This window comes from Sorex fumeus, unplaced genomic scaffold (genome assembly GCF_029834395.1).
Source record: "Sorex fumeus unplaced genomic scaffold, SorFum_2.1 ptg000073l, whole genome shotgun sequence".
Lineage (NCBI taxonomy): Eukaryota > Metazoa > Chordata > Mammalia > Eulipotyphla > Soricidae > Sorex > Sorex fumeus.
In genome coordinates, this window is record NW_026606130.1 from 14,236,888 (window position 1) to 14,253,628 (window position 16,741).

Consider the following 16,741-nt stretch of genomic DNA (forward strand, 5'->3'; position numbering starts at 1 on the left):
TGTAGATTTACAATTTTTTGTACTTTGGTTTCAATTATACAATGATCAGATACCCATCCCTCCACCAGTGCCCATTTTCCACCACCATGGATAATATCCCTCCCACCCCCATCCCCCCATCCCCCCTGTCTCTGTGGCAGGGCAATCCCCTGTGTTCTCTCTCTCCTTTTGTGTGTTGTGGTCTGCAAAAGAGGAATTGAGTGGCAAACATGTTCAGTCCATAGTCTACTTTCAACATTCATTTCCCCACCTGGGAGGATCCTCCAAACATCCTTTATTTGGTGCTCCCTTCTCTATCTGAACTGCCCTTTCCTCGAGGATACCCGGCTGGCCTCTAAGTTATGGAGTAATCCTCCTGGTACTGATCTCAGCTATTCTTGGGTATTAATCTCATACTTTGTTACTTTATATCCCCCAGATGAATGCAATCTTTCTATGTCTATCCCTCTCTTTCTGACTCATTTCGCTTAGCAAGATACTTTCCATATTGTACCACTTGTATGTAAATTTCATGACTTCATCTTTTCTAACAGCTACATAGTACTCCATTGTGTAGATGTACCAAAGTTTCTTTAACCAGTCATCTGTTCGTGGGCATTCAGGTTTCTTCCAGTTTCTGGCTACTGTAAAGAGTGTTGCAATGAACAAACAAGTGCAGATGTCACTTCGACTATACATTTTTGCCTCTCCGGGATATATTCCCAGGAGTGGTATTGCTGGGTCAAATGGGAGCTCAATTTCTAATTTTTTGAGAATCGTCCATACTGTTTTCCAGAAGGGCTGAACCAGTGGACATTCCCACCAACAGTGAAGGAGGGTCCCTTTCTCGCCAAATCCACGCCAGCATCGGTTGCTTTTGTTCTTTTGAATGTGGGCCAGTCTCTGAGGTTTGAGATGGTATCTCATTGTGGTTTTGATCTGCATCTCCCTGATGATTAATGATGTAGAGCATTTTCTCATGTGCTTTTTTGCCATTCGGATTTCTTCTTTGAGAAAGTTTCTGTTCATTTCATTGCCCCATTTTTTGATGGGGTTGGATGTTTTCTTCTTGTGGAGTTTAACCAGTATTTTGTATATCCTGGATATCAATCCCTTGTCAGATGTGTATTGGGCGAATATCCTTTCCCATTCCGTAGACTGTCTTTGTAGTTTGGTCACTGTTTCTTTGGAGGTGCAGAAACTTCTTAGTTTAAGATAGTCCCATTTATCTATCTCTGTTTTCACTTGCTCGGCTAGTGGCGTGGCATCTTTGAAGATACCCTTAGCTTCAATGTCATGGAGGGTTTTGCCAACTTTATCTTCAATGTACCTTATGGTTTCTGGTCTGATGTTGAGGTCTTTAGTCCTTTTGTACATGGTGTTAGGCAGAGTTCTGAGCCTATTTTTTTGCATGTAGCCGTCCAGTGATGCCAACACAATTTATTAAAGAGGCTTTCCTAACTCCACTTCACATTACTTGCACCTTTATCAAAGATTAGATGATCATATGATTGAGGGGAGATGTCAGTGTATTCAACCCTGTTCCATTGGTCTGCAGTTCTGCCTTTGTTCCAGTACCATGCTGTTTTAATTATTACTGCTTTGTAGTACAGTTTGAAGTTCGGGAGTTTGATTCCTCCCATTTTCTTTTTCCCAAGAATTGCTTTAGCTATTCGTGGGGGCTTATTGTTCCATATAAATTTCAGGAGTGTTTGCTCCATTTCTTTGAAGAATGTCATGGGTATCCTTATAGGGATTGCATTGAATTTATACAATGCTTTCGGTAGTATTGCCATTTTGACAATGTTAAGTCTCCCGACCCATGAGCAGGGGATATATTTCCATTTCCTCATGTCCTCTTTTATTTCCTGAAGTAGCGTTTTGTAGTTTTCTTTGTACAGGTCCTTTACTTCCTTAGTTAAGCTGATTCCTAGGTACTTGATTTTCTGGGGCACAATTGTGAACGGGATTGTTTTTTTCATGTTGCTTTCTTCTCTCTCACTGTTTGCGTATAGGAAAGCCATGGACTTTTGGGTATTGATTTTATAGCCTGCAACTTTACTATACGAGTCTATTGTTTCTAGGAGTTTTTTGGTGGAGGTTATTGGGTTCTCTAAGTAGAGTATCATATCATCTGCGAATAGTGAGAGCTTGATTTCTTCCTTTCCTACCTGAATGCCCTTAATATCTTTTTCCTGCCTAATCGCTATTGCAAGTACTTCCAGTACTATATTGAACAGCAGTGGAGAGAGTGGGCATCCCTGTCTCGTCCCTGATCTTAGAGGGAAGGCTCTCAGTTTTTCCCCATTGAGGATGATGCTTGCTGTAGGCTTGTGGTAGATGGCTTTAATTATGTTGAGGAAGGTCCCCTCTATACCCATTTTGGCTAGGGTTTTCATCATAAAGGGGTGCTGGATCTTATCAAATGCTTTCTCTGCATCTATTGATATGATCATATGCTTTTTATCTTTTCTTTTGTTGATATGGTGGATTATGTTGATTGATTTCCGAATGTTAAACCATCCTTGCATCCCTGGGATGAATCCTACTTGGTCATGGTGTATGATCTTTTTGATGAGTAGTTGGATTCTATTTGCTAGTAGTTTGTTGAGGATCTTTGCATCTGTGTTCATCAGGGATATCGGCCTGTAATTCTCTTTCTTTGTTGTATCTCTGAAGCAGACATTTTTTTAACTGAACTATCCCTGCCTTCCAGTAACAAAGAAAACAGTTTCTAAGATGTGTATTTTTCTTTATTTCTGATTTTTCACTCGGTTCAATTTATAATAAATTTCATGATCTACAACATTATTAGAATTGTTTTTTAGGCATTCAGTGTTTCAACACCACATATACCACTAGAGTGTCCGCATACCTTAGATAGCATCTGGAACTTGAGTGATAGTCCAGCTGAGGGCACTTGCTTTTTATGTGGCTAACTTGACTTTGAATCCAGCGTCCCTTATGGTCTTTTGAGCCCACCAGGAGTGATATTTGAGCTCAGAGCCAGAAGCAAGTCCTGAGCATCACTGCGTGTGCCCACTCCCCCCCAAAAAATAACAAAACCAACAAAAAAATCTGACAACAGCAAAAAAGTGAATTTCTTTCTGTCTCCGCTGCCACTTATCAAGAGTTGATAGCTTCATTATCTGTTCTGTACATTTGTCACACTCTTCTGACTATCTTCCCTAAGGTTCACCTTCTGCTAAAACTGAAGTTTCCCTTTGTTCTCAATCACGAAATACAAATGATTTTTTCCATGCAGCATTCCTTCATGGACTATAAATTTGACAGTACTTGAGTGTCAGTTGGCTTTCCCAACCTGTAAAGATAAGCACTTTCATAGCTTTACTAGTTTGTTTGTGATGAACAGACGTTTTCTTTCCTGTCTAGACCTCATCTAAAAGTAGATTCTTTTTCCTATCATTTCACATAAGGAAATCAACTAAGCAAATTCTAACCTAGATTTCATACCTTTCTCTTCCCCACAACACTGGGAACTTTTAAAAGGCAAATCATTTCTTATTAAGCCTTTTATCCTCATGACAACTAGAGTAATTCTATTTCATTGTTTATTGAAATTAAATATAATCCATAAATTTGTATTTAGATTATTTCCAATAGGCTATTCAAAACCTACTGGAAAGAAACATACTTGTCATTTACAAAAGAATATATCAGCAACCGTTCCTCTATAAATGTCTTTCATTCTGGTTTTTTGACTTGAAGATCTCAGTGATTATCATTGGACACAATGGTGCCATCAGAATCAAAAGACAGTTTTACTATGAACCAATTATCATAGCAGACAACTCCTGCACTGCACCCTTTGTGACTGGGTAAACACAAAAAATTTCCTTCTCCAATTTACATAGGATGTCCTGATCTGTTGAAGTACAGATTACATGCCAATGACTAGAAACCATCCCCACAATGAAAACACAAAAGTTAATACTAGGCCAATTTATTTCTTGCTCTTGTAAGGAGAGAAAATGTCCTCTATTCCTAAGCAATGATTTTGACCTTGGGCAAATAACTGTCTCCTTTGGACTTCAGCTTTCTTCATAATACAAGAAAGTACCTAGTTTCATTGAACTCTGTTTTAAAAGCTACAAAAAGTGAGAAATTTTATTGCCATACTAATATTCTTGATGCTTGTTTTGTCTTTTTGTTTGAAACACAACTTTTGGCTGCTAAATTAAACAGGGTAGTGTGTTAGGGAGAGTAGGCTTCTTTTAGAAGATTATGTTTTTATCTTTGTGTGAAAGAAAGACAAAGCTAATGGGAAACAAACCTGTAGCATGCTACTATGGGTTCCCCTTTCATTTTTGCCTCTCAATTTTGGAGTAAAGAAAGCTGGAGTAGGTACAGAATTCATTCTGAAGTTGGTGGCTTGTTCAGCAGCAGTCAGGCAGCTGCAATAGCCATTCATTGTACATTCTCCTCTGGTACATCAAATAAAAAATGCTTAGAATTATGGGGTCTGTATGCTCTCAAACACTGTAAACATCTAGTTTCATATACTGGCATAACTCGATGTACAGATCTTATTACCAGTAGGTGAAATAACTTGTGGAGCTTAGCGACTTCTTTTTCATTGGCCTCTTTTATAAATATATTTTATCTTACATTTTACAACTGTTTTGATATAAAGATAATACTCAGATTACATTATTAGTAGTTATACTTTTTGCTTTTGGGTCACACCGAGAATTTTTAAGGGAAACCCGTCATTGTGCTCAGGGGTCACACCTAGTAGTGCTTACATTACATACAATACCTAATGTGCACTTTGATCTATATCCCTATAGTCATTTCATTTTCAGGGTAGCTTATTTTTATTGTATTCTCTTTATCTCATATTAAATAAAATGTTTTCAGGAAACTATAAAAATATTGTGAACTCCAAAACTGCTGTGACATTTTTATAAATAAGTTGGTTTTGGCTCCCATGGGGCTTTTCTCTCTGCACCAAATTTCTAGATCCTTAAGTTAATTCTCTAATACATAATGAAATTCATTGTCTACCCAGGTTTCTTCTGGAAAACTTGATCACATTCATAACCAGATTATATCCTATTCATTTGAATTCCGTAACCAAATAGAAAAAGCACTGTTTGTTCAACTCTGTTCCTTGTTTCTTTGCTGAGTTTAAGTTGCCTCTATTTAGCTACCATTTGTCACAGTACAATAGTTTTATATGGACTATGAATAACATAAATAAATTAAATATTTTAATAAATACTTAGTACATTTGTTAAAATGATAATCTAATTTGGTACTATCAACCTCTCACAAAACTACTGTGCTGGTTTTGCCTACAAAAGAGAATATTACCTGTAATTGGCGCATCAGGGTGGGATTGCTCCTCTCTCCATGCAGGCGCAAATAAGTAATATCTTTATGGCCTTTATCTAGAAACCAATCAACAGCAAGTTGTTTTCTTCTGCAGGAGAATTCTTCCTTATTCCCATGGCTTTAGGAAGATAGAGAATGACAGGAAGGAAGGTGATAAAAGCAAAACAACAAGCATCAAGGAAGAAATACAAATAGCCAAAAGGCACATGAAAAATTTCTGTACATCACTAATCATCAGAGAGATGATAATCAAAACAAAAATGAAATATCATCTCATGCCACAGCAACTGGCACACATTAGAAAGATCAAGAACAACTACTGCTGGTATGGATTATGTGGAGAGAAGGCACTACTGTGGAAATGCCGATAGGTCCAGCCTTTCTGTAAAACAATATGGATATTCCTCAAAAAACTAGAAATTGAGCTTCCACATGACTTAGAAATAATTCTCCTGGGAATATACCCCAGAGTTCCAAAAGACAATACAGAAAAACCATCTGTACGTCTGTGTTTATTGCAGCCCTAATCATAACAGAATCTGGAAGAAAATCCAAGTGCTTGAGAACAGATGACTAAACAAAGAAACTATGGTACATCACATAATGGAATACTATTCAGCCACAAGTAAAAATGAAGTCATTCAATTTGCTTATATAAGAATGGCCATGGAGAATATCATGCTGAGTGAAATGAGTCAGAGGGAGAGCAACAGACATAGGATGATTGCACTCAACTAAGACATAAAAAATATAGTATCAGACTAATACCCAAAGACGGCAAAAACTAGGGCCAGTAGGACTGGTCCATGGTCAGAAGCTTGCTACAAGTGTTTGGGTGGGGCTTGGATGGATTGAGGACAGTTAGGAGAGATAAGACACCACCATGGCAATGATTGTTATAAATGATCACTCTGGATAAGAACTGAATGCTGCAAGGAAGTAAAGTGATAAACATGATAAAATTTCAGTGCCTATATTGCAAACCATATTGCCTAAAAGAGAGAAGAAAAGTGTCTGCCATTGAGGTATGGGGTGGGGATTGGTGGATGGGAAACAGGACATTGATGGAAGGAAATAAACTGGTGAACAGGCAGGTTTTGCATCGTTATATGACTGAAACCCAATCATTATGAACAACTTTGTAACTGTATATGTTACAGTGATTCAATAAAAAGAAGGAAAGAAAGAAATCAGAATACAAAGGGCCAGACAGATGGTACAGTGTGTAGGGTGCTCTCCTTGCACAAGGCCAACCCAGGTTTCATCCCTGATGTCCCATATGGTTTCCTGAGCAAAATAACAAACGAATGCACTCAAACAAACAATAAATCCCTTCTTTTCTTAAACCAAGCATTTTATTTCGTTGTTATATCAAAACATTTTTTAAAAGAGAAAACCAAAGTGCTTTCTTTTTTATTTTTATGTCACACCCTGCAATCCTCAGAGATTACCGTGGGGACTTCATATGGTGTCAGGGATTGAACCTTGGTTGGTTTACCCGCTGTACTGTCTCTCCAGCCATCAATGAGTCTTACGCACATATATCAAGCTTAGTAAATGGGCTGGAGAGATAGTACAAAGGTTAAGATGCTTGCCAACCCTGTTTCCATCTCTGGCACCGCATATATTAACACTAACAAGAATGACCCTTGAGCACAAAACCAGGAGCACCATGGGTATGCCCCAAACAATAAATGACAGCAAAAAAGACAACTAAACCAATACTGTGAGAATTAGTAAAAGAAAACCTATAAAAAGCAAATGTTCACTTGCAGAAATAATTTATCACCCCACCCAAAATTGCAATATAATCTTTTATAACAATAATATATCATATAAGTTCAATAGATTAAACTTTTCTATAAAGGCAGAAAATAACTGGATTGTTTAGGGAAAAAAATCTTTCTATATGCTAATTGTAAGAGACACATGTAAATTCAAACAATACAGGCCTGGAGTGTCAGGATGGAAACAATCATACAAGACAATGGTAGGCAAAATTATCTGGGATAGCCATACTTAGAATAAATATTATTCAACATAAAGAAATTAATTAGAGACCGGGATAAGGTAAAAAGGTAAAGGCCCTCCCGTTGATCGTCGATTTGCTCGAGCGGGCCCAGTAACGTCTCCATTGGAGACTTTGTTGTTACTGTGTCTGGCATATTGAATACTCTCGGTAGCTTGCCGGGCTCTCCCAGAGGGGCGGAGGAATCGAACTCGGGTCAGCCATGTTGGCCGCTTGTAAGGCGAACACCCTACCGCTGTATGTATTTGTTAAAGTAACAAGAAAGCAATTCTCTCCAACATCTGTGCACCAAATGAGTGGTCAACAAAATTCATAATGATTCTGCTCATGAACATAAAGAAACACATTGATGGAAACACAATTCTAATGGGAAACTTTAACACCCACTTTGACAAATAGGTAAACCAGACAGAATACCAGTAAAGATAGAAGAGGCCTAAACTAGGAATTTGAAGAACATTGATTAACACATATACAGGTTTTTTCACAACAAAAACTCAAATATACCGTCCTCTCTAGTACACATTCTGGAAGATTCTTCAGGATAGATTACATACTAGGCCATTACTCAAACACATATTTTGAGCTCTCGAAGTATGGCAGTGCTGCACGATGCGTGCCTCAGGTGGCCGAGAACCGCCTCCCGTCCTCTCCAGGCCTCCCAGCAAAGAGACAAAGAGATAGATGGGAGACCACAGACTGATGGTGAAAATGGCCTGTTTAATGTTTAATGGATTTTAAAATATATATAGGACACATGAAGGTTGAGGTAAAGCACATAGGTGTGATTGATCATTTACAGAGATAAAACATATTGGCAGAGGGAATTGTCTTGGGGAGATTAATGCAAAGAGACACTCTGTCTCCCAGGGACATCTATATCACTTTCCTCTTTCCCTCTAGTTGTAGATGTTAAACAATTAAGTTTTACTTCTATCAATACGTTCAGTTGTTTGGATAAACACAGTAAGAGATAAAGATCCCAAAACTTAGTTCTCTAGCCTTTGAGAGAAAGCAAGTCTTTTATTGTAAATCCTAGACTAAATTCTCAGGCTAGTTCAGCTTGTCCTTCCCCATGGGAGTCCTGTCTCTTAAGTCATAACAGCTTGCATCAAAGCCATGAACATATGCTTCCTAGACTGTCCCATTTCGATGCTGGGGTAGCTTTGCCACTCACCGCAGGACCATCTCAGTCCCATGGTGGGACCTCCATTTTGAGGTGTTAAGAACTACAGCAATTGAAGCTCGAGTCAAGTAATTATGATAATGCCCATGAGTAGGGCTGGAGTGATAGTACAGTGGTAGGGCATTTGCCTTGCGCGCAGCCAGCCTGGTCAAGCCTGGTTTGATTCCTCCGCCCCTCTCAGAGAGTCTAGCAAGCTACCCAGAGGATCTCACCTGCATGGCAAAGCCTGGCAAGCTACCCGTGACGTATTCAATATGCCAAACACAGTAACAACAAGTCTCATAATGGAGACGTTACTGGGCCTGCTTGAGCAAATTGATGAACAGTGGGAGGACAGTGCTACAGTGCCCATGAGTAGATAAATTTCAGAGTCAATTAACTCCCAAACATTAAGAGCATAGTATTAACTGTCTTTTTGTGTTTAAGCAAAGAACATTGCTCTGTTGTAAAATATGAAAAGACCATAGGGGGAATAGAAAAGCAGGTAATTAACTACAAAGTCCATAATTACCAGAAAGTTTTGGCTTATAAGCAACAAGGACTGACTTGCAGAAATGTGACAATGAGGGATAAAACACAAAGGAAGGGTTAAAGATAAACTCAGAGGTAAGGGATGCTCACAAGAACAACAGAAGCTTCTCAGGGAGGAGGAAAATGTCAATTTACCTATGAAGCTTAAAACACATAGGGTTAAAATCCAACACCATATGAATTTACAAATATGGAACTTACACAAAATATAACCTCAGACCACAATGTGATTAAAGTAGAATTAATCACAAAAAGAAGATGAGGAAAATTTTCAACACTGGAAGCTGAACAAAGCACTGCTAAATCACAAACTAATCAAAGAGGAAATGAAGAAAGAAATTAAAAATATCCCTTGAAATTAATGAGAATAAAGATACAATCTATTGGATGCTACAAGACACAGTAAATGGTGCATGAAGAGTGAAATTTGTAGCATTGCAAGCCTACATTAAGAAAGAAAAAAAACAAATAGCCAAAACACAGGGCTAAATATGAATAAGGAACAACATATGAACCCCCAAAAGTAGTTAGAGGGAAATATATTTTTTAAAGAATCAAAAGCATAAGTCAATAATATATAAACTTAAAAAAGCATAACAAAGTATTAAGAAAATAAGGAACTGTCTTTTTTAAAATTTTATTGAATCACCATGAGATAGTTACAAGCTTTCATGTTTCGGTTACAATCACAGAATGATCAAACACTCAACCCTCCACCAGTGTACATTCCCCACCACCAATATCCCCAGTATACCCCCCTTTTCCACCCTCCCCCTGCCTCCATGGCAGACAATGTTAATCAGGAACTGCCTTTTCAGAAGAATAAACAAGATAGACAAACATTTAGCTAGACTCATGAGGGGAACAAAAAGGGAAACTGTTAAAATAAATTGGATCAGAGATGAAAGGGGGGAAATTACAGCAGATTCCTCAGAATTTCAAACTATTATGAGAGGTTATTATGAAAAGCTTTATATTCTTAAACTGGAGATCCAACAAGAAATGGATATATTCTCAGAATCATGTAATCTCTCAAACTGAATGAGGAGCAAGTTGAATACCTGAACAAAACAATCACAAATAAGGACATCGCAGGCCCAGAGAGACTGTACAGTGAGTAGGGCTGACCTGGCTTCAATCCCCTCATATCCAGAAGCGATTTCTGACAACAGAGCCAAAGAGTAAGTTCTGAGCACCGCCAATAGTAGCCTTAAAGCCAAAAACAAAAATAACAACAATAAAAAAGTAAGAAAGTAGAAACAGCAATTAAGAATCTACGAAGAACACTTTAATCCATTTTGATCTTACTTTTGTACATGGTGTTAGGCAGAGTTCTGAGCCCATTTTTTTGCATATAGCCGTCCAGTGATGCCAGCACAATTTGTTAAAGAGGCTTTCATTACTCCACTTCACATTTCTTGCACCTTTATCAAAGATTAGATGATCATATGATTGAGGAGAGATGTCAGTGTATTCAACCCTGTTCCATTGGTCTGCAGTTCTGCCTTTTTTCCAGTACCATGCTGTTTTAATTATTACTGATTGTAGCAGAGTTTGAAGTTCGGGAGGTTGATTCCTCCCATTTTCTTTTTCCCAAGAATTGCTTTAGCTATTCGTGGGGGCTTATTGTTCCATATAAATTTCAGGAGTGTTTGCTCCATTTCTTTGAAGAATGTCATGAGTATCCTTATAGGGATTCCATTGAATTTATACAATGCTTTCGGTAGTATTGCCATTTTGACAATGTTAAGTCTCCCGACCCATGAGCAGGGGATATCTTTCCATTTCCTCATGTCCTCTTTTATTTCCTGAAGTAGCGTTTTGTAGTTTTCTTTGTACAGGTCCTATACTTCCTTAGTTAAGCTGATTCCTAGGTACTTGATTTTCTGGGGCACAATTGTGAACAGGATTTTTTTAAATGTAGTTTTCTTCTCTCTCACTGTTTGCGTATAGGAAAGCCATGGACTTTTGGGTATTGATTTTATAGCCTGCAACATTACTATACAAGTCTATTGTTACTAGGAGTTTTTTGGTGGAGGTTATTGGGTTCTCTAAGTATAGTATCATATCATCTGCGAATAGTGAGAGCTTGATTTCTTCCTTTCCTACCTGAATGCCCTTAATATCTTTTTCTTGCCTAATCGCTATTGTAAGTACTTCCAGTACATATTGAACAGCAGTGGAGAGAGTGGGCATCCCAGAAACCATAAGATACATTGAAAACAAAGTTGGCAAAACCCTCCATGACATTGAAGCTAATGGCATCTTCAAAGATGCCACGCCACTGGCCGAGCAAGTGAAAACAGTGTTAGATAAATGGAACTATCTTAAACTAAGAAGCTTCTGCACCTCCAAAGAAACAGTGACCAAAATACAAAAACAGTCTACAGAATGGGAAAAGATATTCGTCAAATACACATCTGACAAGGGGTTGATATCAAGGCTATGAAAAGTACTGGTTGAACTCCACAAGAAGAAAACATCCAACCCCATCCAAAAATGGGGCAATGAAATGAACAGAAACTTTCTCAAAGAAGAAATCCGAATGACAAAAAAGCACATGAGAAAATGCTCTACATCATTAATCACCAGGGAGATGCAGATCAAAACCACAATGAGATACCATCTCACACCTCAGAGACTGGCCCACATTCAAAAGAACAAAAGCAACTGGTGCTGGCGCGGATGTGGCGAGAAAGGGACACTCCTTCACTGTTGGTGGGAATACCGACTGGTTCAGCCCTTTTGGAAAACAGTATGGACGATTCTCAAAAAATTAGAAATTGAGCTCCCATTTGACCCAGCAATACCACTCCTGGAAATATATCCCGGAGAGGCAAAAATGTATAGTCGAAGTGACATCTTCACTTGTTTGTTCATTGCAGCACTCTTTACAGTAGCCAGAAACTGGAAGAAACCTGAGTGCCCAAGAACAGATGACTGGTTAAAGAAACTTTGGTACATCTACACAATGGAATACTATGTAGCTGTTAGAAAAGATGAAGTCATGAAATTTACATACAAGTGGTATAACATGGAAAGTATCATGCTAAGCGAAATGAGTCAGAAAGAGAGGGATAGACATAGAAAGATTGCATTCATCTGGGGGATATAAAGTAACAAAATATGAGATTAATACCCAAGAATAGCTGAGATCAGCACCAGGAGGATTACTCCATAGCTTAGAGGCCAGCCGGGCATTCTAGGGGAAAGGGCAGCTCAGATAGAGAAGGGAGCACCAAAGAAAGGGTGTTTGGAGGATCCTCCCAGGAGGGGAGATGCATGTTGAAAGTAGACTATGGACTAAACATGTTTGCCACTCAATGTCTCTTTTGCAGACCACAACACCCAAAAGTAGAGAGAGAACAAAAGGGAGTGCTCTGCCACATAGGCAGGGTGGGATGGGGGGAATGGGGGTGGGAGGGATATTATCCATGGTGGTGGAAAATGGGCACTGGTGGAGGGATGGGTATTTGATCATTGTATGATCGAAACCCAAGCACGAAAAATTGTAAATCTTTACAACTGTACCTCATGGTTTTTCACTAATAAAAATTTTAAAAAAAATCTACAAAAAACAAAAGTCCTAGTTCAGATGGGCTCTGCTGGTGAGATCTATTAAATCTTAAAAGACGATTTATTGCATTTAACCCTTATAATCTTCTAAGATATTGAAGAAACAGGAATTCTATGTATTTGTAGTGAATAACCTGCTTTATTATTCCCACTATGATCTTTTCATATTTTACTACAGAGCAATGTTGTTTGCTTAAACACAAAAAGACAGTTAATGCTTTGCTCCTAAGCTAGTATTACACTAATATCCAAAAAAGGCAAAAATACTTTTAGAAAAGAAAATTACAGACCAATTCTCTGATAAACATTGAATGTAAAAAAATCTTCACCAATATATTAGAAAAACAAATCCAGCAGCATATAAAAAATCTCACACCACAATCAAGTGTATTCATCCCAGGGATGCAAGCATGGTGCAACACATCAGTAAAAAAAGAATAAAATTATATTATTATATCAACTGGTGCAGAGAAAGCTTTTGACAACCTTCAACATTCATTTATAATAATAAAAAATCCTTAACAAAATAATGGTGTAAAAACCTTCTTCAAGAGGGCTATGGATAATTTTATGGATTATATAAAGAAAATCAAAAAACACTACTTCAATAAATATAGAGGACATGAGGAAATGGAAACATCTGCCCTGCTCATGGATTACGAGGATTAATATCATCAAAACGGTAATGCTCCCAAAATCATTGTACAGAGTCAATGCAGTCTCTATAAGTATACCCATCTCATTAAAAAGAAAAAGAAATAGATATAATTTTCCTGAATTTCATTTGTAACAATACATCCCCGCCTCCAAATAGCTAAAGTAGTCCATCGGAAAAAGAAGATGTGAGGCATCACTTTCCTCAACATCAAACTCTACTGCAAAGCAGTAGTAATTAAAACAGTATGATATTGGAATTAAGACAGACCCATAGACCAATAGATTTTAATATCCTAGAAAGAGCCCCCCAGATATATATTCAGTTAATCTTTGATGAAGAAGAAAAAAATATTCGTGAAGCAAGGAAGTTAATGGTGCTGGGAAAACTGGTCAGCTACATGCAAAAAAAAAAAAGAACCCCTAAGACTGCTTTCTAATGCCTTGCACAAAAATCATATCAAAATGAATTATACCTTTATATCAGACTTGGTTACATAACATACATAGAGAAATACGTAGGTTGAATTATTCACTACATTGAAGCTAAAGGCTTATTCAAGGATGAAACACCTCTGACAAAGCATGTGAAAGCAAATATAAACAAATGGCACTGCATTTAACTAACAAGTTCTGCACTTCAAAGGAAATGATGGTCACAATAAAAAGCACAAGGAATGATAAAAAATATATTTACACAACAATCATCTCATAAGTGGTACTGGTGGCACTTAATAGGAAAAAATAGAACCCCATCAAAAAACGGGGAGAAGAAATGAACAGAAATTTCCTCAATGAAGAAATATAAATGTCCAAAAGGCATATCAATAAGTGTCTACATGACTAATAATCAGGGAGAGGCAAATGTAAACAACAATGAGATATCATCATCTCACAACACAGAGAATACCATATATCAATAAGAACAAAAATGCTAGTGTGGATGTGGTGAGAAAGGGACTCTCATTCACTGCTGGTGGGAATGCTGATTGGTCCAGCCTTTCTGTAAAACATTATGGACTTTCCTTAGAAAACTAGAAATTAGGCTTTCATATGACCCAGCAATACCACTCCTGGAAATATACTCTTGGGGACCCCAAACACACTTAAAAGTCATCTGAACTCCTCTGTTCATTGCTCCACTATTCACAATAACCATAATTTGGAAACACTTCAAGTGCCGAGAACAGATAAGTGGATAAAGATATGGTAGCACTGTCCTCCCATTGTTCATCAGTTTGCTCGAGTGGGCACCAGTAACGATTCCATTTTGAGACATGTTCTTACTGGTTTGGCATATTTAATACACCACGGGGAGCTTGCCAGGCTCTGCCGTGTGGACAGGATACTCTTGGTTGCTTGCCAGGCTCTCCGGGAGGGGCGGAGGAATCGAACTCAGGTCAGCCGAGTGCAAGGCAAACGCCCTACCCGCTGTACTATCTCTCCAGCCTCTACTCAGTGTAAATGTCAAATTTACAGCCTTCTTAAATCAAAATTCATATTTTGGCATTTCGCAAATCACCATTTATGCTTAAACAGTTCAAACATACCAACTTCTCTCGAGAGTATTGACAAGGCAAATTACAAAAAAAAGATATGACACAGCTACATAATGTAACATTACACAACTGTTAGGGAAAATGAAGTCATGAAGTTTGCTTATGCATTGATGGACATTGAGAATATCATGCTGAGTGAAATCAGTCAGATGGAGAGGAAAAAACATAGAATGATTGCACTCACTTGCTGGATATTAAAATATACATATATATTTTAATTGAATCACTGTGAGATAGTTACAAAGCTTTCATGTTTCAGTTTCGGTCATAAGTGATCAAACACCAATCTTTTACCAGTACACATTTTTCACCAACAAAGTCCCCAGTATCTCCCCATCACCTCAACCCTTCCCCTGCCTGTGTGGCAGAAAATTTCTACAGTTCTCTCTACTTTAATTTCATTCAATATATCGATACCAGTCCCACCATTATTTGGAATTTTCCCGCCACCATTCAACCTGGCTGAAAAGGCAATGCTAGACAATTTATTTTGTATTGCTTGTTATAAATAGCATATGATGAAATTCTAAAATTTTAATAATTAGTGTTTGGAGAGATCTCTGCAGCAAGCTGCTAGGTTTCAAGATTATTTTGTGTGTCTCTGGATCATGGCCATTATGGAGTTTAAATAATAGCCAGGGGCAGTTAATGGGGATTATCTCAGGGTCACATCGGGCAGTGGGGAGGAGAGGAACCAGCTCCTCCCCAATCCCTTGAGGTCTGGCATTTGCCATTACTACTAGCACATACCTGAGCTTTTCACTGGGTTCAGGAAGATGGCGGCCACTGGAATTCCTAGGGGGCAGGTGGAGGGACGGCACACGCTCCAATCTGGAGTAGCCTGGTAAAATCTACCTATTTCATAGACTGGAGGCATATCTGCAGCGAGCTGCTCAGTTCCGAGATTCTTTTATGTGACTTGGGAATTAAAAAAAATTATGTGAATAATAGAAGAGTAGAAACAAGAGCCAGGAGGACTGGTCCATCGGAAGAAGTTTGCTACGAAGTGGGAGAGGGATGCGTAAGAGAGAGAAGGGTCACTGTAACAATGATAGTTAGAAATGATCACTCTTGGCCCAAACTATGTGCTAAAAAGAGGTAAAGTATTATGTATGATATACTTTTTTAATTAAAAAAAATTTAATAGTGAGACATCATGAGGTACAGTTGCAGACTTATACATTTTTGTGCTTGGGTTTCAATTATACAATGATCAAACACCTTTCCCTCCACCAGTGCCCATTTCCCACCACCACGGATCCCAGTATCCCTCCCACCCCCATCTCCCCCATCCCACCCTGTCTCTGTGGCAGGGCATTCCCCTCTGTTCTCTCTCTCCTTTTGGGTGTTGTGGTTTGCAAAAGAAACATTGAGTGGCAATCATGTTTGGTCTATAGTCTACTATCAGCATGCTTCTCCCATCCTGGGAGGATCCTCCCAACACCTTTATTTGGTGTTCCCCTCTTTATCTGAGCTCCCTTTTCCCCTAGTATGTGTGGTTGGCCTCCAAGTCATGGAGTAAAATTCCTGGTACTAATCTCGGCCATTCTTGGGTGTTAGTCTCCTATTTTGTTACTTTATGTTCCCCAGATGAATGCAATCTTTCTATGTCTATCCCTTTCTTTCTGAGTCATTTCGCTTAACATATTACTTTCCATGTAGTACTACTTGTATGTAAATTTCATGACTTCGTCTTTTCTAACAGCTACATAGTATTCCATTGTGTAAATGTACCAAAGTTTCTTTAACCAGTCATCTGTTCTCGGGCACTCAGGTTTTTTACAAATTCTGGCTATTGTAAAGAGTGCTTCAATAAACAGACAATTGCAGATGCCATTTCGACTATACTTTTTTGCCTCTCTGGGATAT

At 38.3% G+C, this 16,741-nt stretch overlaps 1 pseudogene; it reads right to left on the bottom strand.

Moving 5' to 3' along the window:
* Positions 1-16,741, bottom strand: part of LOC130038123 (probable ribonuclease ZC3H12B) — a 52,139-nt pseudogene that overhangs the window by 25,004 nt on the left and 10,394 nt on the right.